The sequence below is a fragment of the Cherax quadricarinatus genome, chromosome 79 (assembly GCF_038502225.1).
Source record: "Cherax quadricarinatus isolate ZL_2023a chromosome 79, ASM3850222v1, whole genome shotgun sequence".
NCBI classification, from domain to species: Eukaryota; Metazoa; Arthropoda; class Malacostraca; order Decapoda; family Parastacidae; genus Cherax; species Cherax quadricarinatus.
The window spans coordinates 14,373,573-14,393,083 of NC_091370.1; the positions used below are offsets into that span (position 1 = coordinate 14,373,573).

The following is a 19,511-nucleotide window of genomic DNA, read 5'->3' on the forward strand; positions in this document are numbered from 1 at the left end:
ACCGCAGCATATAAGAGTGTCAAAGCAGCACCAGAAAACATTCACACTGGCACGAGTAGAAAGAACACTTAATACAAGAATGGACTGATGGAAGAATGTTTTCAGTAGATTCTCCTAGCCACGGAGATGTTATCATCCTAGACTCTCCCAGCTATGGAGATATCATATTAAACTCTCCTATCCACGGAGATGTTATCATGCTAAGAGGTCCTAGCACAGAGATGAAATGTTATCATGCTAGGAGGTCCTAGCACGGAGATGTTATCATGCTAGGAGGTCCTAGCACGGAGATGTTATCATACTAAACTAGCCACAGAGATGTTACTATACTAGATTCTCCTAGCCACGGAGATGCTATACGCTACGCGCTGAAAGTGTGTAACCAAAACAGGACTCGCAGCCATGGAATCACGTTGGACAAATTTACATTTAGAGAGGATATAGGAAAATACTGGTTTGGCAATACAGTTGTAGATGAGTGAAATAAACTCCCAGGTACCATCACTGAGGCGAGAACTTTGAATAGTTTTAAATATAGAAGAGTGTGACTGAGTGTAAGTCGGACTTGCCTAGCATGGGCCAACAAGCCGATTGCAGTGTTCCTTCATTATTATGGTCTGTTCTAGACACGGAGATATTATCATCCTCAAATAATGATATATACACACACAAAGAAATCGCGTTAAAAAGATACTTGCTATTAGCTGCATGTATATCCAAGTCAGATACAAGTGCAACAGTTGGATATTTTAGTGTCGAAACTTTTCGCCTTCTCTGTAGGCTTCTTCGGTCGAATAGAGTTGACGAATATTAAAAACAGCAGAAGCAGTGGAGAGGTAAAGATTGCGTGATCAGACCATCATGTTTCAAGTAGGCTGCCTTCAAGAGAGAGCTGGGCAGATACCTAAAGTCAGTGCCGGATCAGCCGGGCTGTGGCTCGTACGTTGGACTGCGTGCGGCCAGCAGTAACAGCCTGGTTGATCAGGCCCTGATCCACCGGAAGGCCTGGTCATGGACCAGGCCGCGGGGGCGTTGATCCCCGGAATAACCTCCAGGTATCCAGATGTACATTACTATTATAATGGTCTAATGCAGTACTCCCCAACCCTTTAGTATGAATGGTCCAATTTGAAAAGTCAAATTTAAAAAAGGGGCCGCATTTTGTAAATTGTATGAATAATAACAATAATATTTTGTAATTGTTAATACTGTGCAGTGTGGAATCTACATAAAAGTGAATTCATAATTTCAATATATATATATATATATATATATATATATATATATATATATATATATATATATATATATATATATATATATATATAATATCACAGTAAACAGGTGATTTTAAAATATGCAAAACAACCACTGTGAAAGAGTAGTGAAATTCCAAGCGCTTTCGTGACCACTCACAATGTCAAGGAACTATGATATACACACGTATATGCCGTGCTGAATAGGTAAAATTGGCCAATTAGCAAGAACTCAAAATTCAGTCCTTTCTAAAATTTTCTATTATACGTTTAGAGATATATTTTTTCATTTATGTTAACGTAAAAATTAATAACTGTGTACCAAAAGAACCTTAGAAAACTTACCTAACCTTATTATAACAAGCTCAATTTAATTTAGCCTAATCCAACTAAATATATTTTAGGTAAGTTTACAATAGTTTAATAATAAAACACAATGAAATATATTTTTTTCGTTAGGTTCAGAATGACTTTTCCGAAATTATTGCATACACAAATTTTCGCTTGCCTTATTCGGCAAGAAGAGCGCTGCTATTTAAACCAAAATCGCAAGTTTTACCTATTCGGCACTACATATATCCGGTAATTATCGCTCCTGCGGCCCGTTCCCAGACCAACCCTACTAACGTACATAACAACTAAGATTTACTAAAACAGACAAAAAACTAATTTCCAAAACGGCCTGAAAAGTTCCGTGCGCTCTGCACTTAACATTATCCTTTTAAGAGACTAGAGTCTACCACCTCATTTACAACGTAAGATTGGTAATAATGCTGGAACAGAGTAATTACGCGTAAGTGGAATAGATCAGCAAGCGTGTTAGACAGTTTCTAATACTTTATAAGTTTGTGTTGAACCTACCTGTGACATACCTGTGACCCGCTTCAAGAAATATTCTACTCTTGCAGCCAGGCCCCAGTGTTTATACAAATAGTGGAGTACATCTCAGTATATACACACACACTTAATTTAATACCTAGTATATTGGATATTATAGTACCTTTGACAAACAAGCACTCAGTTTACTAGATAATATAACACTCGGTGTACTAGATAATACAAGTCTTCAGTATATTGGACAGGACAAGCACTCAGTGTAAAGGACAAGCACTGTACAGTAGACAAGCACTCAGTGCACTAACCAAGCATTCAATACACTACACGAGAACTCAATGAATGCACTGGATAAGCACTCGGTGCACTAAACAGGCACTCTGTATTAAACAATCACTCAGTGCACTTAAAGAGCACTCAGCTCACTAGATAAGCACTCGGTGTACTAGACAAGCACTCGGTGTACTAGACAAGCACTCAGTGTACTAGACAAGCACTCAATGTACTAGACAAGCACTCAGTGTACTAGACAGGACAAGCACTCACTTCACCATGACAAAAGGTTTAGACTCTAGAGATGTCCTTGAAAACGCAATAACGGCGGCCCTGACCCTCCTACACAATGGAGGCGACACAGCCATGGTCAAAACTAACGTCTGCTCGTACTAACACACATCAATAATACCTTTGAGGTAACGCAGGGGAGTCAAAGGTACGTACACCGAGGTGCATATCGATGTATACACACTGAATTTCCTTTTAACTATGCAAATCTTATTAGTAACTAATATTAACTAAGCCTAGCCTTTTGACAGTCCCACACAAAAGACTTAAAAAAGCGGGATTATTATTATTATTATTATCATTATCATGGGGAGCGCTAAACCCGTAGGGAAAAAGTGACAACAAATGGTATAGGGTAAAATATCTTTTCATAGATAGAGGCATGACTAACAAATTGGTAGCATGAACGGCGTAAAATCAGAATGGAAATCAGTCACAAGTGGCATTCCATAAGGATTAATTTTAGGCCCCTTGTTTTTATAAATTACATAAATGACCTTGACAAGGTAATAAAAGGTGATATACTGAAGACACAAAAATAGGATGTACAACAGATTCAGAGGAATATACCACTAACCACTTTTCATGGTCCGAAAAGTGGCAGATGCAGTTCAGTGTAGATAAATGCTAAAGCTTTATCCTCAGGAACGTTACCTGGAGGTTACCTGGAGGTTATTCCGGGGATCAACGCCCCCGCGGCCCGGTCCATGACCAGGCCTCCCGATGGATCAGGGCCTGATCAACTAGGCTGTTACTGCTGGCCGCACGCAGTCCAACGTACGAGCCACAGCCCGGCTGATCCGGCACTGACTTTAGGTATCTGTCCAGCTCTCTCTTGAAGGCAGCCAGGGGTTTATTGGCAATTCCCCTAATGCTTGATGGGAGGCTGTTGAACAGTTTTGGGCCCCGGACACTTATGGTGTTTTCTCTTAGTGTACCAATGGCGCCCCTACTTTTTATTGGCGGCATTTTGCATCGCCTGCCCAGTCTTTTACTTTCGTAGGGAGTGATTTCTGTGTGCAGATTTGGGACCATTCCTTCCAAGATTTTCCAAGTGTAGATTATGATATATCTCTCCCTCCTGCGTTCCAACGAGTACAAGTCAAGTGCTTCCAAGCGTTCCCAGTAGTTAAGGTGCTTGACAGAACTTATCCGTGCAGTAAAGGATCTCTGTACACTCTCTAGATCTGCGATTTCACCTGCTTTGAATGGAGATGTTAATGTACAGCAGTATTCCAGCCTAGAGAGAACAAGTGATTTGAAAAGGATCATCATGGGCTTGGCATCTCTCGTTTTGAAAGTTCTCATTATCCATCCTATCATTTTCTTTGCACGTGCGATCGTGGCACTGTTGTGATCCTTGAAAGTGAGATCCTCAGACATTACTACTCCCAGGTCCCTTACATTATTTTTCCGCTCTATTGTATGGCCGGAGTTAGTAGTATACTCTGTTCTAGTTATTATCTCCTCCAGTTTTCCATAACGGAGTAGTTGGAATTTGTCTTCATTGAACATCATATTGTTTACCGTTGCCCACTGGAAAACTTTGTTTATATCTTCTTGGAGGTTAACCGCGTCCTCAGCAGATGACAGCCTCATGCAGATCCTAGTATCATCCGCAAAGGATGATACGGTGCTGTGACACTTATTTAGAATATGAAGATTGAATTGAGAACCTCACTGCATCGTAAAAGTAGCAAACGTCTGTGACATACCTGTGACCAATTGCCAGGGTTATGCCTTTGTAGCCAGGTCCGAGACCAGGTTTCTTTATTCCCTAACTGATCAACTAGTCTGTTGCTTTGCGCTTGTAAACCCAGGAGAAAAATAAATAAAAATAGAACTCAAAAATTGTCAAAGCTATACCAAAAATATTATAAAGCATTGGTTTATTATTTGTTATTGGATTCATGGGGGAATGTAAAGTCACAGAAGACCCACAGCACCTGGTAAATGGGAGGTAATCAGGTTCGATCCAAGGAAGGGGAGGATAGTTTCAATATTGGCAAGAAGTAGAGATAATATTGATAAGGTTCTTGTGAGAACTCACGTTTAATTTCATTTCTTATTCTTGCAGTATTTCCTTTCCATTTTTGGAAATCTGGTCTGAGACCGGGAACCATTAAAGGATAACACATAACATGGTAAAACTAGTGAGAAGAAGGATAGTGACAGAACAGGTGATGGGCGGTGCGCTGTGAAGTTTCCCACATTATAGACCAAACCATGGCCAAAACACGGTTTATTACCAAGGATATAGGGAAATACTGGTTTGTCAGATGTAGGTGACTTGAACACACAAGGCCTGGTCTCAGACCGGACAGCGGGGTTACCCCTCGAGATCCTCTCCAGGTATACTCCCAGATAGCGTCTTTGAGGCGAGAATTTTAGGTAGCTTTAAATACAGAAAGTCAGGTCTACGAGTGGGTGTGGTTGAGTGCGAACTGAACCTTCCTAGCATGTGCCAACATACATAAAAACAAAAGAAGGAACACTGCAGCAGGCCTACTGGCCCATGCGACGCAGGTGTAGGTCTCCTACCGGTGTAAGCCAATGCCTCAACCTAGTCAGGTTAGGTCAAATTCACTTAAGGAAGGAATGCTTCAGTGCTCAGGAAAAAAGTAGACTTAAGATTTTTGGAGAGATCAATTGTGGATAGAGTATACCGACAGTGTTTAATGCCTGGCGGGCGAAACGTTTTCACAATAAAATGCCATAAGCCGTATTATGTATCTTATTTACATACATTAACTGTGAAGATAGCAGGAGAGTATATTAGGCTGCAAAAAACATGGTTTATTCTGAATCTCCCTTATGTCTTTCAGTACAGATGCCCATGATGATTCTTAGCCTATCCATCCATTAGTTTTTGGACTGTTCTAGGGGTCTGAATGATCTGTCTGCGGTAGTCTTTTCACTTCAGGTTATTACTCTCCCCCAGCACCCTTCCCTGCATACCTGGAGGTTACCTGGAGGTTATTCCGGGGATCAACGCCCCCGCGGCCCGGTCCACGACCAGGCCTCCCGATGGATCAGGGCCTGATCAACCAGGCTGTTACTGCTGGCCGCACGCAGTCCAACGTACGAGCCACAGCCCGGCTGATCCGGCACTGACTTTAGGTATCTGTCCAGCTCTCTCTTGAAGGCAGCCAGGGGTTTATTGGCAATTCCCCTAATGCTTGATGGGAGGCTGTTGAACAGTTTTGGGCCCCGGACACTTATGGTGTTTTCTCTTAGTGTACCAATGGCGCCCCTACTTTTTATTGGCGGCATTTTGCATCGCCTGCCCAGTCTTTTACTTTCGTAGGGAGTGATTTCTGTGTGCAGAAACTGTGTGCAAAAACTGCACTACCTGACTCACCAACTTTGAGTAACTTCAAATAGAGATTAGCTGAGTACATGAGTAGGTGTGGTTAGATGTGAATTGGATCAGCCTACTCACGAATAACTTGCACTTAAAAGAGGAAACTTATGGCGACGTTTTGGTCGGTCCTGGACCATTATCAGGTCACAACTAACAAGTTAATTATGATTTGATAATGATCCAGGACAGACCGAAACGTTATCTATAACGTTCCTTTCTAAGTGCGCATTATTGATGAACTGTGAACAACACTTGTGTGCAGTTAAGAACATTAATGGGTCTCAAGTGGCTTCATCAGCCCTAATGAAGACAACTTTTCCATTAATAAATGTCTTGAACTCAAGATACCTGTAGTTTCGTTACAATAATGTATACAGTACAGACAAGATGAGGAATTAGACACGTCTCTAATTCCTTGTCGACAGTTTGTCAGTATCACCATATCAAGGACAACTAATTGTGAACTGTTCCAGTCATGGTATTGTGTTTATTCTTTATTATACCTAGACATGCCTAGCATGTCCACTGTCCATTTGTTCTTAACTCTACATAACCACACTTATAACCCCATTCACACTGACTCCCAAACACACTAATAATACACAACAAACTCGCACTCCATTCCTACCTATCATCATACCCTATTCACGCTTTCACACACCACTATCCCACCAGACAAAATATACCCCAAAACATACAACCTAAACCACTTAGCACACCCTCCATTTCCCGATATCACCTACAAACCTAATAGCACACTGCTGACCTGATCTGACCTGAAAATGGTGTGTGGGGTCTACGCCCCTGCGGCCCGGTATCCAGACGACGACGACGACGACGACGACGACGACGACGACGACGACGACGACAACGGCGACGAAAATAAGAGACCCAAGCAGTGTGGTTTATTTCCTTTGGGTCTGTTAGATCCTTCCCTAGGAAGCAATTCACAACAAGGTGACCAACGGCAGCATTTCGCATTACACCCAGACCGAATAGTGATTAGACACAGGATTTAAAATGATAATTAATGCCGTATTTCCAAGAAATTACAACACAGTGCGAGAAGGGGAAAGGAAGATTATTACTAATATAATAATAATTATTATTATATTCATTAGAGGGCCCTAAATACATAATGGTCATATAGAACCTGAGTAATGGGAGGCAATATGGCTTGATCCGAAGAAAGGGAGGATGGTTTAATACTTTTAATAGAGTCCATTACCAGCATCACGGCAATCCCCCCCCCCCTCCAGAGAGAGGGATGGGATGTGGCCTTACTGTTAAGGAAACAATGGAAATTCGAAGACATATCTATCCCACACTGTGGGGTAGTCTCAAAATACACAATATGGAAAATAACAAAGAAGCCTAACAATAGATGCAGCAATCAAAAACTCGCTGTTATCTGGGGATTATCTTCCTCACGGCCCGGTCTCAGACCAGGCGGCCTACCTTGGAAAGGAAATGTTACGGGATTAAGTTATTACGAAGCAAGGAGGAAAATAAAAATAAGTGTATACTGAATGTAAGTAGAAGTCTGTAGGATTTACCTGTCATCCTACGTGTTTATAAGAGAAAGAAAAGATCAGTAATCCTGCAGTACAAAAACATTTAACAGATATCCATTTCATTTGACAAAGAGGTTAGTATCTCCCAGTATGGTTGTTGTCTACCAACCTACCACCTGACAACCACTGAACAACATATCTAGAGCAAACACTGAAAACAAGGCTTCTGTATAAAAGAGACACGTATGAAACGTCAGGTAATTATATGGAAACGTTTCGCCATCCAGAGGCTTTATATAATCCAATGATTGATCAAGGGACTCGGTGGAAATAAGTGACAATGTTTGACTATTGGGTTATAGGTCTAGGTTAAATTATACTTAATTTAATATGAAAACCATTATAAAAGTTTCAAATTATATACGAGGCTTAATAAGGCAACTATAAAAATGTAAACTTGCATATTGAACCTGAATAAAATCTTAGCAATTTATATTATCGCAAGAATGACTGGACACAATAGAATCTTCGTAACAGTCAACTCTCGCACCAATAGCGATAAACGTGAAAATTTGGTTTCCTGGTTAAACTTACTCAGCTCACATACTAGGTAAGTAAAGTTTGTCAGGAAACAGTACAAGTGTTGCCTGACTCGGGTCTTAGGCATATGATGACCCGTAGATGGAACCTTTGGTCATCTGACCGAGGCCTTCCACTGGCTTATCTGTCCACCCCTTTAAAAATTATGGTTATGATTATAACTATTAGGGGGGGGGGCGGAGTCTGATTTTCGGACGAGTGGAAACGCTGGGTATCTTTTCTTACACCTGTTACCCCTGTTATCTAGCAGTAAGTAGGTACCTGTGTGCTGAGTGACTCGTGCAGATCACATACATGGAGACAGAACCCCCAGTGGTAATAAGTCTGATGACCTGTCTTTATTGAATTATCCTGGGTTACTAGCCTCCAGATTAATCCGAAAAGAAAAATTCTTTTCCTTCTCTTCCTCCTCCTCCTTCTTCTTCTTCTCCTTCTTCTCCTCCTTATCCTTCTACATCTTAATAGGTAAACCAAAAGGACTATGACCACCCAAATGAGCCGTCAAGTTTTATTTGTGTAAATGGAAAAATGGGCCGAGCTAAAGGAATGGAAATCCTGTATTCACGGGGAAGCGCTAAACCCGTAGATATAATATAGTGCCTCTGAAATGAGAATTGATTAGATTTGATCCATGGAAAAGTAAGTGGCTCAAACACATGCAATATTTGTTCGGGTGGAAGGCTTCTGTTCCTCACAGACTGGGATCACATTCTTGGTTTATTCATTTCCAGCAGTCCTTTCTGAATATTAATTTATTTGTAATAATAATTGGATTCAAAACGTATCGTTTCTTTATACATAAGAAAGATAAATTTTCAAAAAATTTTAAAGTTCACTGTACAGTTTATATTTTTTTTATTTTAAAGGTATTTAAATTATTATAGTCGTTATTAACATAATTTTCCGAGAATTTTACAATGGAAATAAGTTACACAGTTGGACTTTACTGGATTATTCTAAGGTGAAATCTACATATTGCGATACCATTCTTGTATGTTTACATCAGTATGGCCTCACAACCATTGTAAAAATACTACCATCCTTTACAACATGTAGATTTTCGTGACTATTACTATCCTTATGATATGATTATTACTACATATTATTATCGCAGGATCACCATAAACTAGTACCCTGAAATATTAGTTTACATTTAGGCCTCATACATGCATACATAATCAGAGACCTTTATACTAAACCCGTATGAGTCAGACAGCGCTGAGGGTAGGGAGTGTGAAGGTTAAGACTGGGCGAGGGGAGAGTGAAGGCACACTTCCTACCCTCATCACTTTCTACATCTCACTATCTCAGATCCTATCATTACTTTTCTACGTCGGTTTTCTGACGTAACATACAACGTCATTTTTTAACGTTTCGAGTATTTTCATATACAGTTTTTCGTAAGTTAATTTAGGTTAGGGAAGATACACCCCGAGGTGTCTACCTATCTACCTGGAGGGCATTCCGGTGATCAACGCCCCCGCGGCCCAGTCCACGACCAGGTCTCCCGGTGGATCAGGGCCTGATCAACGAGGCTGTTACTGCTGGCCGCACGTAGTCCAACGTCCAGGAAGGTAGGTAGACGAACCACAGCCCGGCTGATCCGGCACCGACTTTAGGCATCTGTCCAGCTTTCTCTTGAAGACAACCAGGGGTCTATTGGTAATGCCCCTTATGGCTGGTGGGAGGCTATTGAACAGTCTTGGGCCCCGGACAATTATTGTCTTTTCTCTTAGTGTACCAGTGGCGCCCCTAATTTTCACTGGAGGTATGTTACATCGCCTGCCAAGTATGCTGGGCATTTTATTTTAATCCATATTGTAAGGATTACGGTATTCTTGACTGGTGATGAACAGGTGATATGCAGCCTTAATGACCCTCACGTAGTCAATAGGTTTTAAATCTCATTAACCAATCCGAGAAAAATAAACAGGAAACATTAGGATCTGAACGTTAGTCGTTAGTGGCGCGGGAAGTGGTGGCTACCCCCTACCTCGCTGTCGGTGGCTGGTCAGTACTTGGTAGATAACACATTCAAGTGTTTAAATACAGCAAAGCATGGAATACTTATGAGTGTCCGCGATAGTGTGGGTTACGTGTTGCCACATACGACAAATTCACAGTCTGATGTGACTTGATAATAGTCCAGCACTGACCGATAATAACAATAATAATAATAATAATAATAATAATAATAATAATAATAATAATAATAATTTTTATTTAGTTTTATGATATGTGCTGCCACCAACACTCATTAAAGCCAGAGATCACAGTGATCTCCCTCACACCTCCATCCTAAACCCTCAGTGATCCTCCCCTCCACATCACACCTCACTCCCCCACCAGCCCAGCCCCAACATCCCCCATACACGTGCTCCTCACCTACCACGTGCCTTTACCCCCCTCCCCCTCTGCTCGGTGAGTACGAACACCTGAAATATTATCAAGTCTCTATTAAGTTTAGAATTTATTAAGCCAAGGGTAGGTAAGAAGGGTGAGGGGGGAGGAGACGAGGACAAGGAGGGAGGACGAGGAAGAGAAGGCTACGATATCGCCTCAGGATTTGTACATATACCTGTGTCCTCTGAAACTGGAAGGATTTTAGACCCCCCAAAAAATGTTTTTGTGTATGTTTGGGGAGGGGGCAGTGGACCGCCAATAGGAAGAGCCTGGTTGATCAGGTGGTCAACAAGGCCTGGCAGGAAAACAGTAAAACTCTCAAACCCAGTCACAGGTCAACCTAGCTACTAAAAAAACCATACCACGGGTGGTGACTTGAACCGGCTGCCTATTTTGCATACAGGTTCAAGCGAAGTTGGATGGTTCCGTACCGCGAAGGTGTGCGGTATTAGTGATACTGAATTAAATGGTACTTTAGTGCGGGATAATGTTGATGTTGCTACTACCAGGTAGGTAGACCACTCAAGATGCCGGTTATTTGTCAGTGGTTCTGGGAATTATCTTCCCCACGGTCCAGTCTCAGACCAGGCCTAGGTTGGAAGGGAAATACTATTACAGGATTGAGAACTATTAAGTAGCACAGGAAAGTAAACGTATGTATATGCTGAATGTAAGTAATACTGTGTAAGATTTACCTGTCAACTTGTGTGCTCACCAGACAGGAAAGATCAGCACTCCTGCCAGACAATTTTTTTTTAGGTTTCCATTTCACACCTTAATCCCTATTTTAGAGAATAAATTATTCTTGATTGCTAGTGTACAGATTATGTGCAACCTCTCGTGCTGTCGATAAAATTTTAACCTAGCAAAACAACCTATACTTTACCCAACACTTGAATCATTCCATCAGATCAAAGTTTTCTTACAAGAACTGGCATTTTCCTTCTCATGACGACTGACTTCCAGGAAATCTATTTATTTTTTGTAACAAATATAGGTATAACCGCACTGTGCGTCCACCGCGATCTATAAGACATTTCACAAGGTCAGAGCATAACCCAGTCACAGCCAGCTTGATGCACGTGCACATTTCAACGTTGCCTGGGGTTACATAAACACTGCCCTACCAGACTTCTCAAAGTCTGGTAGGGCAGTGTTTATGTCTGGTAGGGCATATATTTTTTTTAATTTGCTGATTTGTGGTTAAATACACGTCTTTATATGTTTGTGTAACCTGCCCAAAACTAATAAAAAATAAAAGATTTTTCTATTTTATTTCACGAAACATTCAGAAATTGATGCCGGTAATCGCGAAATAAAAATGATAAAATGTATTACTATTATTAAATTATGGGGAACACTAAACCCGTAGGGGTCATACAGCGCTTGTGAGACGGGCAGGAATTCAAGCTCGATTCAATAACTGGAGCACAGATCAAGACCCCCCTCACCAGCATCAAGGAACCTCCCATGAGGGTAATAGAATGAACAATAATATCTCTATCCCTACCAGATTCATCCATGACTCACGAAATCGTGGTAACACGATTGTAAACAAACCATGGTACGGGTGGGGCTCAAACTCGCGGAAAGTGAGTCGTAAAACTCCAAAGTCAGCGCGTAACTGGGCCTGGCTATAATAAGATTCATCCAACTAGGTATGTCTATACACCATAGGGAGGTTAGCATGGGCCCCACTGTGACCACAAATGCAAGTTATGTAAAATAGAGGTCAGAAATGCACCGCATACTCTGAACGAGGCCTTACCAGTGATAGATTTACAGTGCAACCTTGACATTCTTTTACCTACAACACAGCGATTGTGACTAACAGGCGTTTAGCGTTTGTTCATTTTTTTAATAATAAGTTACAGTTCTTTATACATATATAATCAAGTAATTAGCATTACTGGTTATCTATCAGTGAATTTATTTATTCCTTCATGTAGGTTATGTAGACTGTGAACAAGAATGGACTCAGCGCAGACAATTACGAATTATTATTATTATTATAATCAGGGGGAAGAGCTAAACCCGGAGGATTATACAGCGCCTGAGGGGGGGGGGGATGTGGAAGGCATTCAGGCTTAATTCGGGGACGAAACTCCACTTATTACTTTTTTTTTTTTCGCCGTTGAGTTTACAAGCTAAGAGAATGTATCCCACCTCAGCTCTTGTCAAAAGCCAGCATTATCATTCTAAGGTATACTAAGCACAAGTAACCCGCACATAGGATAAAGAAATTTATGACGACGTTTCGATCCGACTTGGATCATTAACTTATCACACAGTGTTTAACTAGTTAATGGCCCAAGTCGGACCGAAACGTCGTCATAAGTTTCTTCTCCTATGTGCAGGTTATTTGTGTACTGTTCCAGTCACGGTATTGTGCCTTCTTGTTCTTGAAGGTACACTAACACCCAGACGCGACTCAAGAATGCTAAACTCCAAGTAACTATTTACTACTAGGTCAACATCCAGATTTCTCTCCATTTAGCCCCTCAAGGAAGGTTCCTTGATGTTGGTGAGGGGCTCTTGATTTAGGGAATTGGATCTGTGCTCCAGTTCCCCGAATTAAGTCTGAATGCCTTCCACATCCCCCCAGGCGCTGTATAATCCTCCGGGTTTAGCGCTTCCCCCTTGATTATAATAATAATAATAATAATAATCTCTCCATTTATGAACTCTGTTACCCATCGGTCAGCCAGAACTCGATTAAGGAGTGAACTTCAATACCGTGCCGCCACTTTTTTAAGTCAGTCTTTATATGGGATTCTATTAAAGGCTACACTCAACACTTCAAATTTCATAGCAAAAAAAGTCAATAAATCGCCAGGCAAAAAAAAAAAAAATTAAGTGAAGCTCTTTTGAAAATGTTGCTTTTAATTGATGAATGATACAGTAAGATACAACATTGTATTAAATTGAAAAAGCTGATGGTTGTATGTTTTCTAATGCACTTTTATTTATTCTGTAAAATGAAAAGAACTGTTCCGCATAATCTAAATGAGGCCTTGCTAATTAATAATGTGCAGACCTGTGGAATAACTTTTGGATTCTGTTGCTTATATGTAATTTACCTGAAGCCTAAGAATCTATTAGCCTTATTACGGACGCTTAGGCACTGCTGTCTTGACTTCAGATTTCTCCTTACAAAAACTTGTTCCGCATGTATCTATTTCTGAACTAGTGCTTACCTGTTTATTTTCTAAATGTAAATTTTGCAAGGCGATCAGCAACAGTCTGACTGGCCAGAGATTGGGACCGGAATTAGAGGATAAAGAAACTAGCCTTCATCACCATTTGTGCTGAATGACCCGCAGGGGTTTGGCGCTTCGTGAAATATGCTGTACCACTAAACTTTTGCATTCTGTATTTACTGACAGATAGTGTCTTGTATTTATTTTATCTGTTCTTGGACTGGTTCTTGGTTTTATCGTTCTCGTGGTCATTACTTATGCGAATATTATACAAAGCAGTTATACTATATTTCACAAATATTTCTTATACTCGGGGGGAAGGCACCAAACCCGTAGGTGACTATGCGGTAAATATATAAGAACTAAAACAGCAGCACTGTGTGTCGGTGGGTTTGAATTCTACTTGCCTAGCATGGGCCAATAGGCGTACTGCAATTTCTTTATTCTTGTTGTCTTGTGTTCCATGCTAGGCTAGTCCCCAACCACGCCTACCATTCCCACACAAGTATATGTCAAAGCCTATTTTTTAGCCTTCCAGAGTGAGGCTACATGACAGTTTGTTTCACTTCTGCAGTTGTTACTAACTATGCTTTCCTCAATAATTTACAAAATGGATTTGTCAATTTGAATCCGCAGTGTTGGAGTTTTGTCTGTGTTATATAATGGTGAGTAAAACACATGTGCAACACTTAGGCATATTTTTTGAATCATATACGGAAAACCTAATAACTGCAGCACAAAAAATATTATATATAAAGAACGGAAAAAATAAGGTATAAAAAATTACAGGAACCTCACGTTAAATTATAAATTAAAGCGCTGAAATAATTGGCAAAGAGCAACAATACCACGAACTCACTCCTGGAACATCGTAATCTAAATTATATTCATGAGGAAGGACTAAACCAGTGAAGGTTATACTGGTTAAATGGTAGGCGAGAGAACCTATGACAGGTTTCGAGAGTTTTCCTACTCCCGCAGCCAAGTCCTGGACCAGGCTTGTCTGGTGCTTGCCTGAACAACCTGGCTGTTGCTGCCGCTGGCCTACCAAAATTTATCATGTATCGGCGACCTTGCCGAGGAAGTGGGGGTGTTCGAATTGTTTAGAACTAAGATACTTCACTAGGATCGAGGCAACCCTCTTTGAAGGACATTATTCTAAAACACTGAACCGCGAGTAACTATGCGGGAAATGCCCTGGAAATGGAAGATCAACGCAAACAATTAGACATTCTATTCAACCGCATCGAAATATTTTGTTAAGACAAATCAAACATAAAAAATACACTGAAAACGCAAACACTGAAATACATGGGAAGTAATTGTAACATGAATAATAACACTGAAATGCAATTAGGCGGATCATCTTACAATTAGGGCAGACGTCAGGTGATTTTCCCGAATAAATAAATCTACAACCAATGCAACAAACACACTGGTAAATCAACACAATAAAATGCAAGTAACACCGGAAAATCAACACTGAAATGCACTTAAAAATTTGCACAAAAACTTGAAAATATACAGCGAGATACACTTGAAAATTAACACAAACACTTGAAAATTATCATGCATTATAAAACCAGCATTAAACACAATAAAGCGGCATGGTATATCCTCTAAACAAGGAAGACAAGCTTCCAACACAGGGAGGAGTCACCACTGACCTGGACCAGCTCTTTAAAAGACATCTCTTCTGACACCCAAACACGGTAACAGCATAAGCATTTTATTAAAAAAGATAAAAAATGAAAATACTAAAACATTTTACTGGAAACGTTACTGTCCTGCGACCTTGGTCACTCAAGTGATTTCATTTTGTCCGTATCACATAACATTTTTTACATTGAGCAGTTTATATTTGTTATATCTAGATGTTGAACAGCTGGAAGTGACTGTCGAGGTGTTACAGGTTTGGCTGGTACCATCATGCCCGGCACTATCTTCCTACACTTAATTAGTATTAATCATTATCACCTTCATAGGAAAGTGATAAATAAACCCATAACTCCTCGACGCTGGTGAGAGGCTCTTGATGCAAGGAGCTGGACTTATCCCCCCCCCCAATGCCTCCCATTTCCCCAGGTGTTATGACCCCCTCATTAAAGTAAACATGTGTCGTACTACGCTTTGGAAATGGGAGGGAACTAGATTTGATACGAGGAAGGGGAAGGTAAATCCAACTCTCTGCATCAACTAATATTAATTAAAATTTAACAAAAAAAATAACCTAGGCTCCTCGAATCATTGCCTTCATACCTTCACTTTTATTCTCCCAGCATAAAAATTTCAGCCAGATGGTAACTCCCAGGTAATAAGGACTCCATCCCTGCTATAACGAAACCTTTAAAACTATCAGCTAATGAAGCATGAGGGAAATGTTTGATATCCTCCCATCTTGCCAATTATAAATTAATGTTACATTGTGCTCAGTTTGTTTGGTGTTACGTAATGTTAAGTACAGTAGATTTTTGTGATGTTCAAGCTGGTTGTCGCGAGGTCACTGCAACAATGAATTTACACTGTATCTCTAGGTATGATGTATTTTGCGATATATAGATGTAGTTTAGTAATTTTTTTGGTATATTTTCTACTTTTTGTAGTCTTGCTCTCTGATGCTTTAAGACATCTTCATAAATTCCAATTCTCGTGTATGGGACGTCATGATGTGAAATGGTAACAGAAGTAAAAGTAACTCCAGCTCTCCTGGATCATATTTTTTGAAGCTTCTGTTGCTACTAAACAATTAATGAAATGCTTGACGATATCCTCCTTGTCCTGCTGAAGTCTCCCACTTCAGGCTGAGTTATTACTTTATGTAGTTCCCACACTGTAACTGTTCTTATGCTATATAAAGTAAGGCAGCCGCACACTGCGTTATACAAAGTATTGCTTAATAAAAATAAAAAATAGGCGACACTTTCAAAGATACCCAAAAATAAGCTCTCTCTATGAAGTCCAGAAATACATTTTCCTTTCCTCTATAACAGCGATTGCTGTCCCTCGCTTTTCACCGCAATGGCAACGTTTCTTTCCGCAAATTCGATAGAAAAAATTAAGAAAATACTCTCTCCTTTATATCCAAGGTTGGAGTGAGAATTTTAATTTACTGAGCTGAATGCAAACCAAAAATGTGCGAATGTTTTTTATTGTACCAACAAGATATTTTTTTCTTTTTTGTTGAGCGGGATAAATTTAAGTCGTAAACTGTGTGAGAAGCAACTGCAAGGGAGTGAGTTGGGAGTAGTGGTCATGTTTTGCCTCTGTGTATCCGGCATCATGGAAAAAGGCTAAAATATGACGGCGATTTCCGTCCAAGTTTATCGGAGATGTAAACTTGGAAGTCCACATTACCTAGTCATGATGTGAGGTAGCATTTCCCCACAATTTTGCTGAGTTACAGCACGTGAAGTTCGGGATTGGCCAAAGGGCGCCACTCTCCTGCCGAAGAGCACACAACCTCTTCCCCCTTTCCCCGAGTCGCTGTTCTGCCTTTACAGTGGCATCAGCTTCTCCTGTAGCAGCTAGGGTACAACAGCAGTGTTGTCCGCCTGGCCAGGCTCACACCGCGTGCTGCTGTTTCCACCATAACTCGCAACACCTTACGTAACATGTTGTCGCTACACCCACAACAAGAGTACAGCACGTGGCTCACTCTACGCTCTCGCCGTACCCTTACAATTTTGACACGGATGGTTCGGCCAGCGGTCATACATGATATGATGCAGGTCATTGATTTCCTGAAATCTGACACTGGTTCATAATCAGCTGTTGTTACTGGCCCAAACACTGTAAGATATTGTCACTGAATTTTAGCGTCGTTAGACATACACACGTATTTACTTGGTTTTCGTTAAAGTAGAAAGCATCACGACAATATTTCACCCCCTCATAAAGCTGGAGCAGTGTTGTGACACTCACTAGGATGTTTTACCGTCAAAGGAGGCGAGGATGATAGAGAGCCCGAGATGTTGAGCAGTACTGAGGAGAAGGCGTCACGCCAGAGGAACAAGACACTGTGGGTTAAGACGGAGACTTTGGAGCGGCGACCATGCGTGGCGTGGGAGTTGTGGTCGAGGAGAGCAGGCCAGGCAGCAGGGACAAGACCCGCTTGTCCAGACACCGTACGAGTGCAGGCCGGAAACGGTGCGGGGGTGGTAGGTGGGCGGGGGTGACTACTTGGAGGGGTGGGGGTCAAGACGTGATCCCTCTAACCCCCCATTAGCCACCACCATCACCCTGCTGCTGCTGCCTCCCCCTTCCCCCCTCCATCAGGATCCCTAGAACCCCTCCCCCCTCCACCTCCACCACCTACAGCCCTTTGTCCCTCGGCCTCCCCTAGACCCACCCCTCACCCCTGCCACCCTACTCCCCCAACCCCTGCCTCACCGCATCCCCTTCCTCTAACCCCGATGGTCACTGTCACTGTCCAAGCGTAGCTCACCTCATCTCGTAAGTAATCAATACCACTGGCAGTACACGCTACTACCACACACTAAACGCACACTGTATCTATATATATATATACGTATAAATTCACACTTACAATCCAGCGAGAGAGCAACTAGAGAACACAGCCACGCAACACCAGCACCAAGCCTTGCGTGTTGGGGCCTACGCGGTGTGCAACGGTGGCGACCAAGCCTGCGACTGCTGGTGATGGTGGTGAAGGCAGCCGGGCGCTCTAAGCCGGGGAGTAGGGCCCCTGCTGCCGCCTCTCTTGCCTGCCTCCCACCCGACCAGTATTATCCGCAATCGTGGAAATGTTTCCTCCATTGGTTTCGTGATTTGAACTTCCCAAGTTTGTTTTTCCCGTTCTAGTATGTTTATCTTCGGACAGTGTGGTGAGTTCCTATGCTAATTACTCAAAAGACAACAGTAGTGCCCATCTAGGTGCCTCATAATCATAGAGGCCATCAATCATCACGCGACCATAAATCAATTACAATTCTAAACTCCAAACGAAAACGCGTAAAATTCTCGCGCGCGCGGCCCGGTCACATGGCGGGGAGGGGGACATTGGGGAGGGGGGAGGACTCAAGCTTTGAAAAGAGTGAAGCTGGGCTGGCTGGCTGGCTGGCTTGCGTCCCTCCCAACGTCCTACTTCAATCACACCAAACAAATACTGCTACAATCACCCAGCAAGGCGGACCCAGAGGCTGGCGCGCAGCGCCTTCGTTTCTATTATTGATATTTTCACACTTTTGCTTAAGGAAACTTCAATACATTCAACATAAAGTTAAGGAGAGGACAATAGTCTTTCACATACTCACAGTTAAAACAGACGTAATTGCACAGAGATCAGTAAAATAGACCACTTTCCACGAGTGATAAAATCTGTGCGTCCCCTGTCAATTCACAAAGAGCAAGTTCGATCGTCAGTTATTTAGTGCGCGGGCGGAGGGAGGCGCCCGCTGGTTGGTTCCCACGACCTAGGCCACGCCCACGCATCCCCGCGCCAAATACGACTCTTGAAGGCCTTACTACCTTACCCAACTGCCCCAAACAGTTTTTTTTTTTGCCTAATTACTCTCGTATTAATGTAGGTAGAGGCAGGCTGTAGTTACTCCTCAGGAGATGGCATCTGTGTGGTGTTGTAAGGGTCGTCTTGCTCTCTGCCATGTTGCAATACCCAGAAGGTAAGGGACACTAAATGTAGTTTGGTAAAGCATCGCCAAACCTCATTTGAGGATGACAAAGAGGTGCTACCTCTGTGGTGTCACATTGGTCTTGCTATACGTTGGCACCTTCAGAAGTGAGCTTTCTTTCCCGTCCT

The 19,511-nt window shown here is 41.8% G+C and overlaps 1 protein-coding gene across 14 annotated transcripts in view; it reads right to left on the reverse strand.

The window, feature by feature from the left end:
- LOC128702693 (putative uncharacterized protein DDB_G0271982) overlaps positions 1 to 19,147 on the reverse strand; it is a 152,988-nt gene extending 133,841 nt beyond the window's left edge. For 2 of the 14 annotated variants that reach the window (XM_053797081.2, XM_053797077.2), the window contains exon 1: positions 18,282 to 18,704. The gene's annotated coding sequence lies outside the window, so the exon portion shown is untranslated. Of the gene's footprint in view, positions 1 to 17,089; positions 17,563 to 17,656; positions 17,880 to 18,281; positions 18,705 to 19,008 lie in introns of those variants that run through there. The other 12 variants (XM_053797091.2, XM_053797075.2, XM_053797090.2 and 9 more) reach the window with 10 other exon arrangements.
- Between the last annotated feature and the right edge of the window lie 364 nt (positions 19,148 to 19,511).